This window comes from Labrus bergylta, chromosome 21 (assembly GCF_963930695.1).
Source record: "Labrus bergylta chromosome 21, fLabBer1.1, whole genome shotgun sequence".
Classification (NCBI taxonomy): domain Eukaryota; kingdom Metazoa; phylum Chordata; class Actinopteri; order Labriformes; family Labridae; genus Labrus; species Labrus bergylta.
In genome coordinates, this window is record NC_089215.1 from 2,943,051 (window position 1) to 2,957,099 (window position 14,049).

The window sequence follows — 14,049 nt, forward strand, 5'->3', positions numbered from 1 at the left end:
CCCAGTGATGAGAAAAGTCCATCCTCTCCGTCTTCTGCCTGCTCCACTTTTCAGAAAATGTGTGCTCAAACAGGCCGTTTGGAGATTTTCCCTTCATGACATCACAAAGCTCATTAAAGATTTTCCTCAATCGTTTTAATCTGTGCAACCTCGAGAAGGTGCTCAGCCTCCGACTAATCTCAGACTTCACCTGCGGCTCCAGTTCTGTTTTGTTTTTCGTCTTCCAGTCTTTCTATTTTCCCTCTCGTCGCTGTGCGCTTTTTAAAAAGCAGATAAATACAGCTGGGAGGAAAAGTGGACATTTTTGGATGCAGCTTCACCTCAGTTTGCGCTGCCTCTGGCAAATTCACCTCTATTAGCACCCACTCACGTCTTTCCTTTGGCTTTTTTCATGTCTTGTCTAAAATTCCCCTCACACACGTCTGAACAAACCTGCAGCGCTTTCAGCTGCCCGTCAGCTCGGCTTTCATTTTCAGGCTTATAATGCGGCTGGGCAGAGGATTTCTTTTCACTATCAGTCTTTGACACAAAGACACAATTGTGATGAGTTTATTCTCTTTTTATTTTCACAACATTAAGTCAAAACAAACTATTGAATGTCTTGAGGCCTTTGTTGTGTACAACAAAATTTAAAAAGCACCAAAAGGGAGAGCCGCAAGCTGCTGCATCTGCGCCACGATTTTGCAAATAATTTGAAAATTGCATCGACATATACATCGGCCATAGACTGTATAAAACATGGACGAAGTCTCTAAAGAGGAATTATGAAGCCTACAGTCGCCATGTTGAAACTCAATCTAACTTGTGATCGATCTAAAACAGACAAAGAGGTCTAGCTTTCTGAAAATATACCTTTAAATGTTTCTGCAGTAAAATATGAACAAGATGTGTATGTCCTCCTGACCTGCAAAAACAAGCTAACAAGCAGTTTTTCTCGCTGTCTTTTTTTAACAAGCAAGTCCTCAGCGAGGCCGCCACAAAGGACCAAACTCTGTGAAGATGTAAATACAGAACAGCTGGCTCTTTAACCAAGACAACCTCTGCTCTCCTCTCATCTGCAAAGTAAGAAGATGCAGCACACAGACAGCTCTTCCTCTGAGCGTTACTCTGGCGTCTTCTCGTCTTTGTTTCTGATGCGAGCCGTTTCTCAGCCACATATTTTATTGGAAATCCATTCAGCATGCCCGGTCCTGCTGCAAACACAAAGATTATCTCTGTGATGAAATTACTCTTTGTATCCTCCGAGTCAATTTGAAGCCAGTTTTGCTTGTTGGCAAATATTTCCAGACGATAGCAGACTCCTTTAGTTCTGAGCGATGTGAAGATAATATTCATGACTTCCTTTTTAGTTTATGTTTTTCTTTTAAAAGACAGAATGTAACTCTTTCATTTTGGGTCTTTTGTAAATAACAAAGAATTATTGTCTCTTAAGTTTCTTTAAACTTATCTGATGCAGAGTATGAATTGGCTTGGTTATCCTTGGATGATTTGAAGCCTCTGTTTGGCATTTTGGCAGACGTCATCTTGTTTTGTTTTGGGTTGTTTTGGAGCCAAAATTGGGCAAGAGCTTTGGAGACTTGGAACTGGCAATAGCACTTTAAAAACATTTTCCAAATGAACAAATTAAGTTCATTATGATATACTTTTTATTTTGCAACCATTGGAGTCTCCCCCTACAGGCCATTTAAAAGAATGCAGGGATCATAAGTTTCTTAAACATGCAAACCGGTCACCTCTGATGACTCGGTGTTGATTATTTCCAGTACAGCAAGAACCCAAATCCAATTAACCGCGATGTGTTCTCAGATTCAGCGGGCATGAAAACCAGACATGAGAGGCTCCTTTTGAAGTATGTTTGATGAAAGTGTTTGGCTCCAGAGCGCAGAGTGTCAGTCTCTTTTCATATTTAATCCACTGCTAAACAAAGCAAACAGCGGGAGGTGTTCCCCCCCCCCCCCAAGAACAGAGGTCAAGTCCATCCAGAGTGAGACACATTTCACAAATCAGGTTAATGTCAGAGCGTCCGATTACACCTGGGGGACATTTTTGGTGCCAAATCAAAGTCTCAAAATATCAGGAAACACCGCTCCTGAGAGATCCTCCTTCTTTCCCTTCAGGAGATAACAAGGTTGAAAATCCAGGAGGAGGGAGCACAAACACACACACACAGACACACACATACACACACACACTTCCTTTCCCTCTATTTTTGTGTCGACTCTTTGATGTGGATGCCATCCAGTGGGAAGCCTGTAGCTCCAGTTTACATGATTTCAGCATTTCTGGTGGAACTAAAGATTAAAGGTATCTTCTTTTTGTGTGTGTGTGTGTGTGTAATTTCTGAAGGCAATAACATTTTATAACAGCGTTTAAAGTCAGAACTTCTGAGATCTGGGGGTGTGAAATAATCAGATTAAAAAAAAAAAAAAATTTAAAAAGGAAAGTCTTATGTGTACGTCCAATCAGCATTGCAGGTACAGTATCAGAAGTCCTAGTCTGTTTCGGGGAATCTCCTAGAGAGTAAGAAGGTGAAAACGTGCACTTTCTGTGCCGCTGTGAAGTTCTTTATTTTATCCGGCTGGCCACCAGTACGGTAAAGGAGCTCTCGGCCCAGTAACGTTAAATCTGGTGTGAAGTACAAACCCACCTCCACTGCTCACTTGTTTCCTCATATTTCTTAAAGTCTTTCCAATCAAACCAGCACTCCACAAGTTTGATTTTACTTCACAGTATACTACCGTTTTTATTTTTTAAATGTGTAATAATGACAACAAAACCATTTAGAATTTCTTTGTATTTTTGTAGTTGTGATTGTAGTTTGGATCTCAGATGGTACCAAACATGTGACAGGACTAAGAAACTTCATAGACCTTTTGGCAATTTTCTTTTTCCATGCAAAAATTCACGACCCGCTGAAAATGACTCTGCGACTCACTTTTTGATTCTGACCCACCCATTGAGAACCACTATCTTTAATAGAAAACGGTAAAATCAGGACCCAGTTTTGGGCTGTTTGATCACATGAATATGGTCATGATTAAATGTACCTCTAAATATATGAGCTTAGATATCAAGCAACACAGATCGTCTAAAAGCTTGTGTTTCATTCCTCGACAGTTGTAAAATACCTGAAATTTTCTTGATTGTATCCTTTTAAATCTAATTTTCAAATCTAATGGCCCTATGTAAAAACTTGATACGATTTGTTTGTGCTTTGTTGGCTATTACAAGGAAGACGGTAATGCTGCATGTAGATACAGTAAGTTAAGATAAAGTGCAGGGGATTTTCCTTCATGTCGTTTTGAAGACTTGGTTGCCTGTACACTTTCCAGCCATTTCTAACTCTTGCAGTAAAAATGTAGAAATGGCTAACAGTTGTGTCAATGTTTGTTAAAGTTCAGCTCATCCTCTGATTGAAGTCGGAACTTTTCAGACTCTCTGGGCCCCCATTTCTGACCTGAACGAGGACACAGACCAGAGTTTAACTCCACAGACTGTCGGCAGCTTTTTAGCAGCAGCACTACCAACACGACCTCGCTGTTTCTCGTCTCAACTGAATGACCTGTGTGCTGTGGAAACACTGGATCCAAGTGATCGTGTTACTCTGAGTAAAACACCTTAAAGACGCTTTTGTGTAATCCTTCGGTTGGGTTAAAATGTCATAAATCTCTCTCCTGTGGATTTACACGGAGTAACACTGCCTCTTCATTCACTCCGAGGGCACTGCTGAGGAGCTCCTCTTTGTCATCCCTCTCTCGCTAACATATTTTTTTTTCTGTTTTTATTGTATTTTGTTTTTTACGTAACAGTTGTGCATCTGTGGGCTAAAAAGCAGCGACCACTGATCCTCTCGTTCTCTCTTCTCCTGCATCAAGAAGAAGAAGAAGAAGCCACAAACTGCCCACTGCTTTTTGAAGCCTCTCCTCAGATGAGTCACTTTGCCATATTCTTTCAGGGAAGAAAGCCTCACCTCTTTCCAAAAAAAAAAAAAAACTCTACAGAAACAACACACTCACACCTCCCACTGCCCCGTCCCGGCTGCTCTCGGCGTTCGACTGCAACCCCACAGGCCCACCGAGGCTTTTTAAAATCACTGCAGCAGGGATTGAGATGACAGGAAATGGATGTTTGGTTTGTATTGGAAACCTTGAACATCGTGTGACAACTGCAGAGGGACATGAAGGCGTTGTAGTTATGTCGTTTTGGTTGTTAGAGGACACCTGGTTGCGAAGGAGACGCAGAGGAATGTGATGTAACTGCAGTGTAATGTGACCACTCACTCGCTCTGCCCACTCAAGGCAATGTGCTGAGGCAAAATGTGGAGTAGTATGAACACTAGGACTGTGTGTGTGTGTGTGTGTGTGTGTGTGACAAGACGAGCTCTAAAGACTTGTAGTAAAAAGAGAAGAATCAGACACTAAAAAAGGACCTCGTGTGGGTGAACAAAAAAACGAGGAAGAGAGTGTGTTTCGGGGCCTGGAGTCTTCATGCTCTCCGGGGATTCTGACGATTCTTTTTGTGTCTCTGGAAAACCAGGTTACCCACTTGCTTGTCACTCGTTACCGGACTGCCTTTACTCCCCCCGGTGATCCTAAAAATATCCGCTCACACGCTGAGAATACCCCCCCCCCCCACCCCCTCGACGATGCTTTTTTAGAACACGACTCTTTGTTGACACCTCGGTAAAGTGTTTTTTTTACCTCTGCTGCTTCTGTGATGCTATTCCTCCCCCTTAAGCACCGACTCTTGATTTAAGAGTTCAAAATGCTTTTAAGATATTAAAAGGTAAGAGTCGCATTAGTCTCTTAAATAAACCGTCATAACTGTCGCAAAGCTGTGGGGAAAATAGCTCAATTTGGATCCTGTAACAATCAGCGTAACGTGCAGACCTTAAAGACTGTAAGATTTTCAGATTTTCGACCAAAACAAACACACCTCCTACATCCCTCAGCTCTCACCTCCCCTCCTGCCTCCACACTTCCCCCCGCCCCTTCCTTCCTGTGTCACCTGCAGTGTTGGGCACGGCCCTGAAAATTAGTAACTCGTTAAAGAGCCCATATTCTGCTCTTTTTGGGGTTCGTATATTTAATCTATGTTCCTACTTTTGTACGATCACAAAAAAAAAGTGTCTGTTTTCATGTACTGCTCCTCCTTGCTCCCTCTACGCTGAGTCCGTCAGCTACACTCTGTTGAGCCCACACTGTTAGACCCCATGTGGGCCAAGTCTGCTCTGATTGTCGTTATTGGTCAGTTGCTCAGCACACTTCTCGGAAATTTCAACATGAGCTGCTGGGCTTGCCACAAGGAGCCAATGGGCTTAGATCAGTGATCTCACACTGACAATGACGCCGCACTGACAATTTTTTATCGAGGGGGGCTAGAACCGAGCGATACATGCGGCTAATGCTACAGCTAACAGGAGGACGTAGGAGAAGCCGCGTTTCTGCGGACTTTGAATTTTTGCACATAGATGTGCCTAAACATGCACAGGACACTTGGAAAACACACTAAAGAGCTGATAAAACCAGAAGAAGAATATGGGACCTTTAACAAGTTACTACGTTCAAAAAATAACTGAGTTACTAAGGCAGTTAAGTGTGTTGCATGGCCTTGCGGAACAGTCTTTACATTTCACTGCACATCTGTATGATCATGTGACAAATAAAAATCTTGACTCTTGAATCAGAACGGTGCTGTGACAAGGTGTAGGTATTTTACCAATTAGATCTCTGAAGGGCAACAGGCTCAACAGCTGATATGAAGCTCGTCGCCATCAACATACCCATCTTATCAGTCTTAAGTCAGGCTTACACAGGCGTGTGTTTCAAATCAAGCCGGCTGTTTGTATGGAGTGTCTCCTCCTCGGCCTGCAGAGCTAACCTGAGCTCCACCTGGGTCTCTAATGTCTGCAGCACGGGGCTCTCCGACAGCTGGCTTAGTAGAAGCGCGTTGTTGTTGTTTAGCTCGGTGCTTCGTTCTTGTCAGAGAAGTTTTCCCTCCTGCAGATAAACTCCAACTCACCGCGTTATTCTTGTTGTTTACCTCGAGCAGGGAACATAAAGTCGGTATTTCAGAGACAGAAAGCTGACCGCTGAATGATCCCCTTGTCTGCGTTTGTTTACAACTTGCAGCGTTCTTTCTCCAAGGACGCTGCTGTGCTAACGTTAGCGTCACCTTGCCAACCTGTTGTTGGCTGTTTCACATAAAGTATCAGGTGCTTTTTAATGTTAAGTAATGTAACAGCATTATTCAAATAAGGAAAGTCAATAATTTGTTCCTAGATACGGCAAACAGTAGCAGCGTTAGTCCCAACACTGGTCACCATTAAGTAAGTGTCTGTGAGATGGGCAGAGGCAGACAATGCTGATATCTACTTCTTCTTCTATATTATGTTAAAACAGAGCCTACGCATTGTAAGAGACCCTCGCTGTTCTCTCTGTCCCCGCCATCCATTACCTCTCGTGACCCCTTATAGCAGTCTATGAATATTCCATCAGCCAGCATGGCCCTTCATTTAGTCCTTCAGCCTGTAAGTAGCTTACATAAACCTACATATTGATGCGTGTGAGGCGTAATCACAGCGCGAGTGTGTACCTTCATGGAGGGGAGCAGAGCGAGCGGCAGGAAACATTGGAAATGAGTTTGAAAAGTGGCAAAGACATTGGAGGGAAATGGAAGAGGTTTTGCATAAATTAGCTCCGTTTGAATTATGTCAGCACTGTTTCCAGGCAGGTCCCTTCCTGTGTGTGTGTGTGTGTGTGTGTGTGTGTGTGTGTGTGTGTAAGAGTGGGTGTTAGTTATAATGTATGCTGCACACCAGTGATGAAACTGCAGAACGAGATAAATGACCTCATATTCTCGTGTCTGTGCCGGGCTCTCAGGTGCTCGGTGGAAACTACAGAATCATCAAGATGTGGGTGTAACAGAGCAGGTTATTAATGCAACATAAGACTGCAATATTTACTCTAAAACCTACTCTTATAATTGTGTTACCTGGGCTGTGATGCTACAATCTAGTTTCCGAAGTGGGGACAAACTTATAAAAACTGGAAAAATATGATCACAATGTTTAAAAGTCATTACAAACTTATTATGTGCAACCAAAGGCTGCTCAAACACAGGGTGAAGGTACAGACTGCTAACACTTACTATGAGGCAGTTTATATATGAAAATAATGTGTCTGCAACTACACAAGAAATTCTGTTGGATTAATGCAAGAATTAGCATGCTAGCAATGTTTTAATTGCGATGCTAACATGCTAACAAGTAGCAGGTATAATTTCTAGCATGTGAACAATCTTTTTCTTTCTTTTACAGTTGCACATTTGCACAAATCACATTGTTAACTTTATGTTAATGAAAATGCTATTTAATGTGCATATTTATGCTTATAAAACAAAAGATTGGGCCAATTTAATGGTTGACCTGATGGTGGTGCCAGATTATTAGTTAGGTGAATGCCAGAGTCAATGGTCAATTAATCCTGAGAAAAGCATAAATGTGTAAACCCAATATATTCAACAGTTATTGAGATATTTTATTAAAGGAAGAGTGTGCAACATTGTACACATAAATACAGAAGAAATCAAGTTTATCCTGTGTAAATGTCTCTTTTGAGTCATGACTGTCTACAACGAGGGAGAAGCTCGAGTCCCGTTGGCTGTGTTGTTGTCAGAGCCGTGTTTACATGGACGGGAAGGCCTTGTGTATAAAAGCTGTTTTAGTCAAGGACTAGAGAAAAGAAGAAGAACATACTCACTGATTATTTGGATGTCATGTAAGTGTCTTTAGATCACGCTCACTCTGTGTCAGTTTATGTGCAATATGAAGCTACGAGCTAACTAAAGAGCGCTAACATTAGCATGCTAACACAACAATGCAGACCACAGCCAATAGCAGCTTGGGCAAAGGGCATGTTTGCCCGCTGCTTGCTCTTAATGGTGCTTAATTATGGTGCGTCCTACTTGATAACTCCTTCCAGTTGGTCCTTAATGTTGGTGCTCAAGGGTGACATCTACTGGATCAAAAAGTTCCACATTCTTCCTTTAAAAATCACCTCATTGTTAACCTTACAGTAGTTCTATAACAAAAAGTGAATGAGTCACAAAATTGAGATCGTGTCAGTGTCTGGGGATATTAAATGTCTGTCCCAAATTTCATTCCAATATGTCCACCGGGTGTTTAGATATTTCATTTAGAACCAAGGTTGGGGACATCTAAACGACCAGACTCTAGTGCATTCCCTAAAGCAACACGTATGATTGCATAGTGCAGCAATCAAACAGTCCCTTCAGTTTTAACATCACATCGCTTCTATAAAAAGCTGGAACAAGGAACTGAGGAATCACAGAGAGGACAGCAGAGTTAAAATGACAACAGTTGCACTTGAGGTGGAAGGTTGGATCATAAACACTATTTTTTATGATCTCGCTGCCAAGCCCCGTGGCTCTGAAGTAATCCCTGTTTAAATACGTTTTATGTGGTCGTTTAAGTTTAATAGGAATTTCTTTCTGATTCATCTGAGTTTATTAAATCATACTAAAACTGTCTCTCTGCAAACAGCGGAGAGTAGTGATTTGCTTTGTTTGCATTACACAGCTCCGCTTCCCTTTTCATTCTCCTCCGGTAAATAAATGAAAACAGAACCTGGTTGGTACCTCTTACTTTTTTTTGGTACAAGCTAAGCCAAATCCAATTGTTCAAATCTGATGTTAAAATATGAATTTAAAACCTTGCAGACCACCGATTGGACAGTTAGAATCGTCACTACTGTAACATGCATGTGATATCCTGCACAAACCCAACATTTTAAAAGCCAAGCTAAGTTAGCAACTTCATTTTTTTATGCACTGTACCCAGATTTGAAACCATGGCAGCCCATGAATTGGTGCTACTGTTAGCCGTTATTTGTGTACTGTTGGTTAATAGTGTAGTTCTGGTTTGTTGTGGTGTTTCCTGAAACACCACAACAAACCTGCGAGGGCTTCTGGTACACCTTCAATGTCCACCACGACCATAGTACAGCTGGACACCAACAACTGTGATGCATCACTTCACTCTCATAATGAATATCACTCCACCAATCTTAATCAGTAGTCACCTTACAAGCAAAGAGGATAATGTCAAATAGTTGCCTATTCCAAACTATGGAACTTTAAACAATGTAAATTTGTATTTGTTACCACCTCAGAGATGCAACCTCAGGCTTTCCCATAAAGCTAAACCCAACCCGCTCCTCCTTTTTTGCTCTTGCATTCGGCAACCATCCATCAACCCTATTTTCATTGCTGTGTTTCTTTTGGTCTTCCGTCATATTGGTTGGGTTCCCAAGGAGGTTTGGTTGCTACACTGGTTTCCTATGCTGACGACAAGGTGTTTGACCTCTCAAAGTTCAGGCATCATTATCTTCAGTTTCAATCATTCAAAAGGTGTAATACTGCATCCTGTCCATGGTGTGGTCCTTTCAAAATGCGGACAATCAGCATAGAATCCTGCCTATTTTTTTGGTGGTCACCATCTGCAATGGAATACAAAACAAAGAGAAATACCTCGTCCTGAAAACAAAGCTAGATAGGTTGAGTTGAAGTGGACAAAAATGTCCTCACTGTTTGCCTCTGATGCAGCAGGGTAGAGTAACTCTCAGATGTTAAGAGACATTAATGACCAAATATTCATAACATCCATTCCTGCTTTTGAAAAAAACGACCCTGATCAAAAGCAGTTCTTCACTTATAGAGCAGAAGAGATAAAGGTTTTCACAGGCTTCAAACGCATATCATAATTACCTTTCTGACTTTTTTTTTTCCACAATAAAACATCTTCAAACCTTCAAATTCAGGCATTGGGTTGCAGTGAAAATCTTCTATGTTTTATATGTTTTTGTATGTTCTGGGTACTCGGGTTTCCTCCCACAGTCCAAACTCATGCAGGTTAGTTTAATAAGGGACTCTAAATAGCTTGTAGGTGTATGAATGGTCACTTTGCATTAGCCCTGTGATTGACTGACAGTCTGTCCTGGCCCCTGTAATCCTATATGCATAATGGGCACAGCTAACGAGTGGATGGGTACATGCATGCATATTTTGTTTAAGGCAGAGTCCTTTCCATCTGCCTCCAAAAAGAGACTTTCTTTAAACAGCTTTTAAATATTTCCGAGCATTATCGTCTCAGAACTGCCTTTAAAAAGCCACTGAAGATGATTGTTGGAGAACACATTGTGCTCCATTCAGTGATGTTGCAAAGTGTTGCTCTCAACAAGCTGACAGCTCTATTCGGAGTTACTGTCAGAGCTGACAGCCGGGTTGAGGGAAGGAAACAACATAAAGGGAATTTAAACATCTTTTATCTGGTTTTGCTTGACTCTCCTCAGAACAAAAAAATACCAAATCTGTTGTAAAATGTCCAAAACAAAGAGGTCACATTAAATTACACATAAAAATGTACAGAGAAGAAGAATGAGTTCCTGTAAAGCTTTGTCAAATGTTTTTTGGGGGATTTTGGTGATGTCGAGACGTTCACTTTGTGTCCCATCATCATGTCTTCAGAGACCTGAGGAATCATCTGTTTGAAACATTCAGTCGAAACACCCTTCTTTGTTTCGCTTGTCATGTTGAGTCGTCTTTTTAGAAGGAGATTTGTGTCTAAGCTTGACTTGTAGAAAATGCATGAACTAAAGAAGAGCCCACTGTGTCTAACACAAAAAGACATTTAGAAAAGTCATTGATGTTTTAAAATTCTCTGCTTTTTGACTCTGAGTAACAGTGTGTTTAGATTTTTTTTCAATGTGGTCATTCTTTTTGTTTTCACCACCTAGATCAGGGGTGGGCAAGTGGCGGCCCGGGGGCCACATACGGTCCCCTCCTCATTCACGGCGGCCCACCAGTCAACCTCTAATATCAGTAAACTAGAAATGTGACGAAAACAACAAAACCAAACATGCAGAATTCAACCTGGGTTGCCAATAGGACACCATGTACATAGACAAAATGCATTAGAACAGGAAACAGAGAAATATTTCTCTAATACTTTTTGATACTGGAATATGTTTGTGTTTTTTTTTTAGAAGAAAAAATAAAATAATAGATGTTAGTGAAATATAGCTTAATAACAATTAAAGGAAGACTGTGCAACTTTTTGATCCAGTAGATGTCGCCCTTGAGCACCAGCATGAAACCAAAACAAACTGCTGTTTGGCCACACCTCCGCTATTCTGAAGCCTCCGCTCTCCTCCAGCGACACACCTATTAGCGCTCTTTAGTTAGCTCATAGCTTCACATTGAGCATAAATTAACACAGAATAACTGTGATCTAAAAACAATTGTGACATCCAAATAATCAGTGAGTATGACTTAAACAGCTTTTATACCCAAGGGGAGGAGCCGGCCATCCCGTCCATGTAAACACAGCTCAGACAACAACACAGACGGCGAGACTCGAACTTCTCACTCATTGTAGACAGTCATGACTCAGAGACACATTTACACAGGATGCCTGTTTGGGAGACGAATGCTGCTAATGATGGACTGAAAAACTGACACTTATTCATAAACTTGTCAGAATTGAATGTGCAACTTGCTGCAGGACTTCAGAGATCTGCAGGATTCAAAATGTGCTGCAGAAAAGCTGAAATACACTTGATAATCTGTTGCTGTTTTAGACTTTGTAATAACAGTACATGCTGCTTATTGCTAAAAATATATCAGACATATTTGATGGAGACCTTCTGCATTGTTACTTCGAGTGTGGGAGCAATTAGACTCCCTTTGAATAATGTTCAGATTTATTTTATCGTGTATGTAATGAGACCTTTCAGAATCAGCATCATCCAGAACGTTCACAAAGACATGCTAACAGAAGCTGTCTTGGCTGTACTCCCTATTTGATTCTGCAGGTGAAATCATTCAACAGTTCAATCTAGGGTTCTCAGGCTGATTGCGTCAGTAAACCCCCTTTACACCACAGTCACCCCAACACCACTACCACTACCAAATACACACATGCACAAAAAAACGCAGCCTCCTCAGACATCCTGCACTCCTGAACAACCATCCTCAAGGTCAGCCCGCACAATGCAGCTCCGAACTCAACCAATGAAAGAAAATTTAAACGGTGGGTCGATGTTAATGAACCCAATCTGTTAACACTGTGAGACATTCTTATGTTAAGGTTCTAGCTGCAAGTAAACTAAACTAAACAAACAAACAAGAACTGATAGAAAGTAACATTTATTGGACTGAGACCATGTCCTCGGCTGTTTCCCCCTCGTAATGTTATCACTGACATACTCAAACCTCACTTCACAGCGCATCGGGTTTCGCAATAACAGCAGGAACAGCACTCATCAGTACAACAAAGTACATTATACAACAGCTTCAAGCATGCAGGAGCTCGCTGTAAACCATTTCAAAATGTGTGTGGAGGGGGGTAAAAAAACATGATTAATGAGGGCAAAAATACAGCAAAACAAGCCCAGACCCATGAGGGGCCGCACAGCTGCACGGTGTCTGTGTGATTGGTGATTAGCAGGTAGGTTTTAAGCCATGATTCATTTTCTTAAATTAGCTCCCTTGTACTGGACCCCCCCAGGGATCTAACAGGAAGGGTGGGCTGGGTACTTCAAATGAAGTGCTGGTAATCAAGTGAAGTTTCATCAGACAGCAGACTCCACAGCTGAACGGGAAATCAAAAATAAAGGAGCCTAATGTGACCTTTCAACCGCTCTTATGGCGCTACCGCAGAGACTCTGACAAGTGACTGGCAGCTTGTAGCATGGAGCTGATTATCAGACATGTCTGAGTGTGTGAATAAAAATGACCTGCAACAGAAAAATGTAAGGGTCGATAATGTGATTAGGTAATCTGTCAAAGCTGCAATCTTTAGGGCTGTAAATATTTGAGCCAACACAGAGGTGCACACACTGCAATTCCTCAAGTGACCACAAGAGGCTGGCTAACAAAGGGAGCCAATCTCCATTAGGCCCGACATAAACATGATTACAGACTGCTGCAAAAAAAAACAATTTGAATTTATATCAATAATTTATCAGGGGGAATTTTTATCCTCAGCAGTACTTTGTGCAAATGTAATCATGCATACAAGATTAAATAAAAGATAGGAAGCATAAAAAACATAAAACTGCTAAATATCAGAGCGTTAGCATTCATAAATTAGCATGTTAGCATGCTATCACTAACATTTAGCTCAAAACAATGCTGTGCCATATTTCAACTTCCCACTCTGGTAGTCCTGTTTAAACGGAGGTCAATTCTTTTAATACCTTGTGCAAAGGGGTTTGTAGACCGAGGCTACTACATGAACACACAAACAGGCTCGTGCTCTTTTTGGTATTCCTGCATCTTCTAAGTGATACTCAAAGTTCAGCTGCATGCCTGTAGGCTATGATGAGATATTTATAGGAGTTTGACGTTTTCAACATAAGCAGTCAGTAAGCTTATATTATGTAAAAGAAAAAAAGTCGATTTACTGCGTTAGTCTGACCAAAGATGTACTTTTCAAAATGCATGAAAACATGTTACTCTCAGTGAAAAGTCTTTCCACAAAACCAAACTAAAACACCTAAAGAATGTGGTTAAGGGTCGATGAGTGAATCGACCTAAGAGTTATCTGGATGCTTCACAGTTCCTTGGCTTTAACCCAGAAGTCGAACAGAAGAAAGCAAGACAAACATACCAACGTGGCGAATAGATAGATCGAGATTCACACATCATTGGACAGATGAGGAGACACGAGCCATATTCAGACGTTGTAGGCGCAATATTTAAATCCCTGTGACGCCTCCCTGCATTATGAATGTCACGGGGGCGTAATGGGGGAGGAAACACTGGGCCGCTGCTTGTCAACAAATGGGGAGCCATCACAGCCATTGTGTTTACGATACTGCAGTTACACTCAGAAACCTTCGGTGGGCGCCAAAAGCACACCAAACCAAATTCCTACATCCTGATGCTGTAAATGCCTGGATGGGAGGAAAACACATAACGATGCGATTGTTTGGTAGGTGACGTTATATGTCATATATGAAGAAGACC

At 41.5% G+C, this 14,049-nt stretch overlaps 1 protein-coding gene across 1 annotated transcript in view; it reads right to left on the reverse strand.

Annotated features, from left to right (window-relative positions):
* The window catches only part of tbkbp1 (TBK1 binding protein 1), a 74,005-nt gene that overhangs the window by 58,588 nt on the left and 1,368 nt on the right, over nucleotides 1–14,049 (reverse strand). The window lies entirely within an intron of this gene.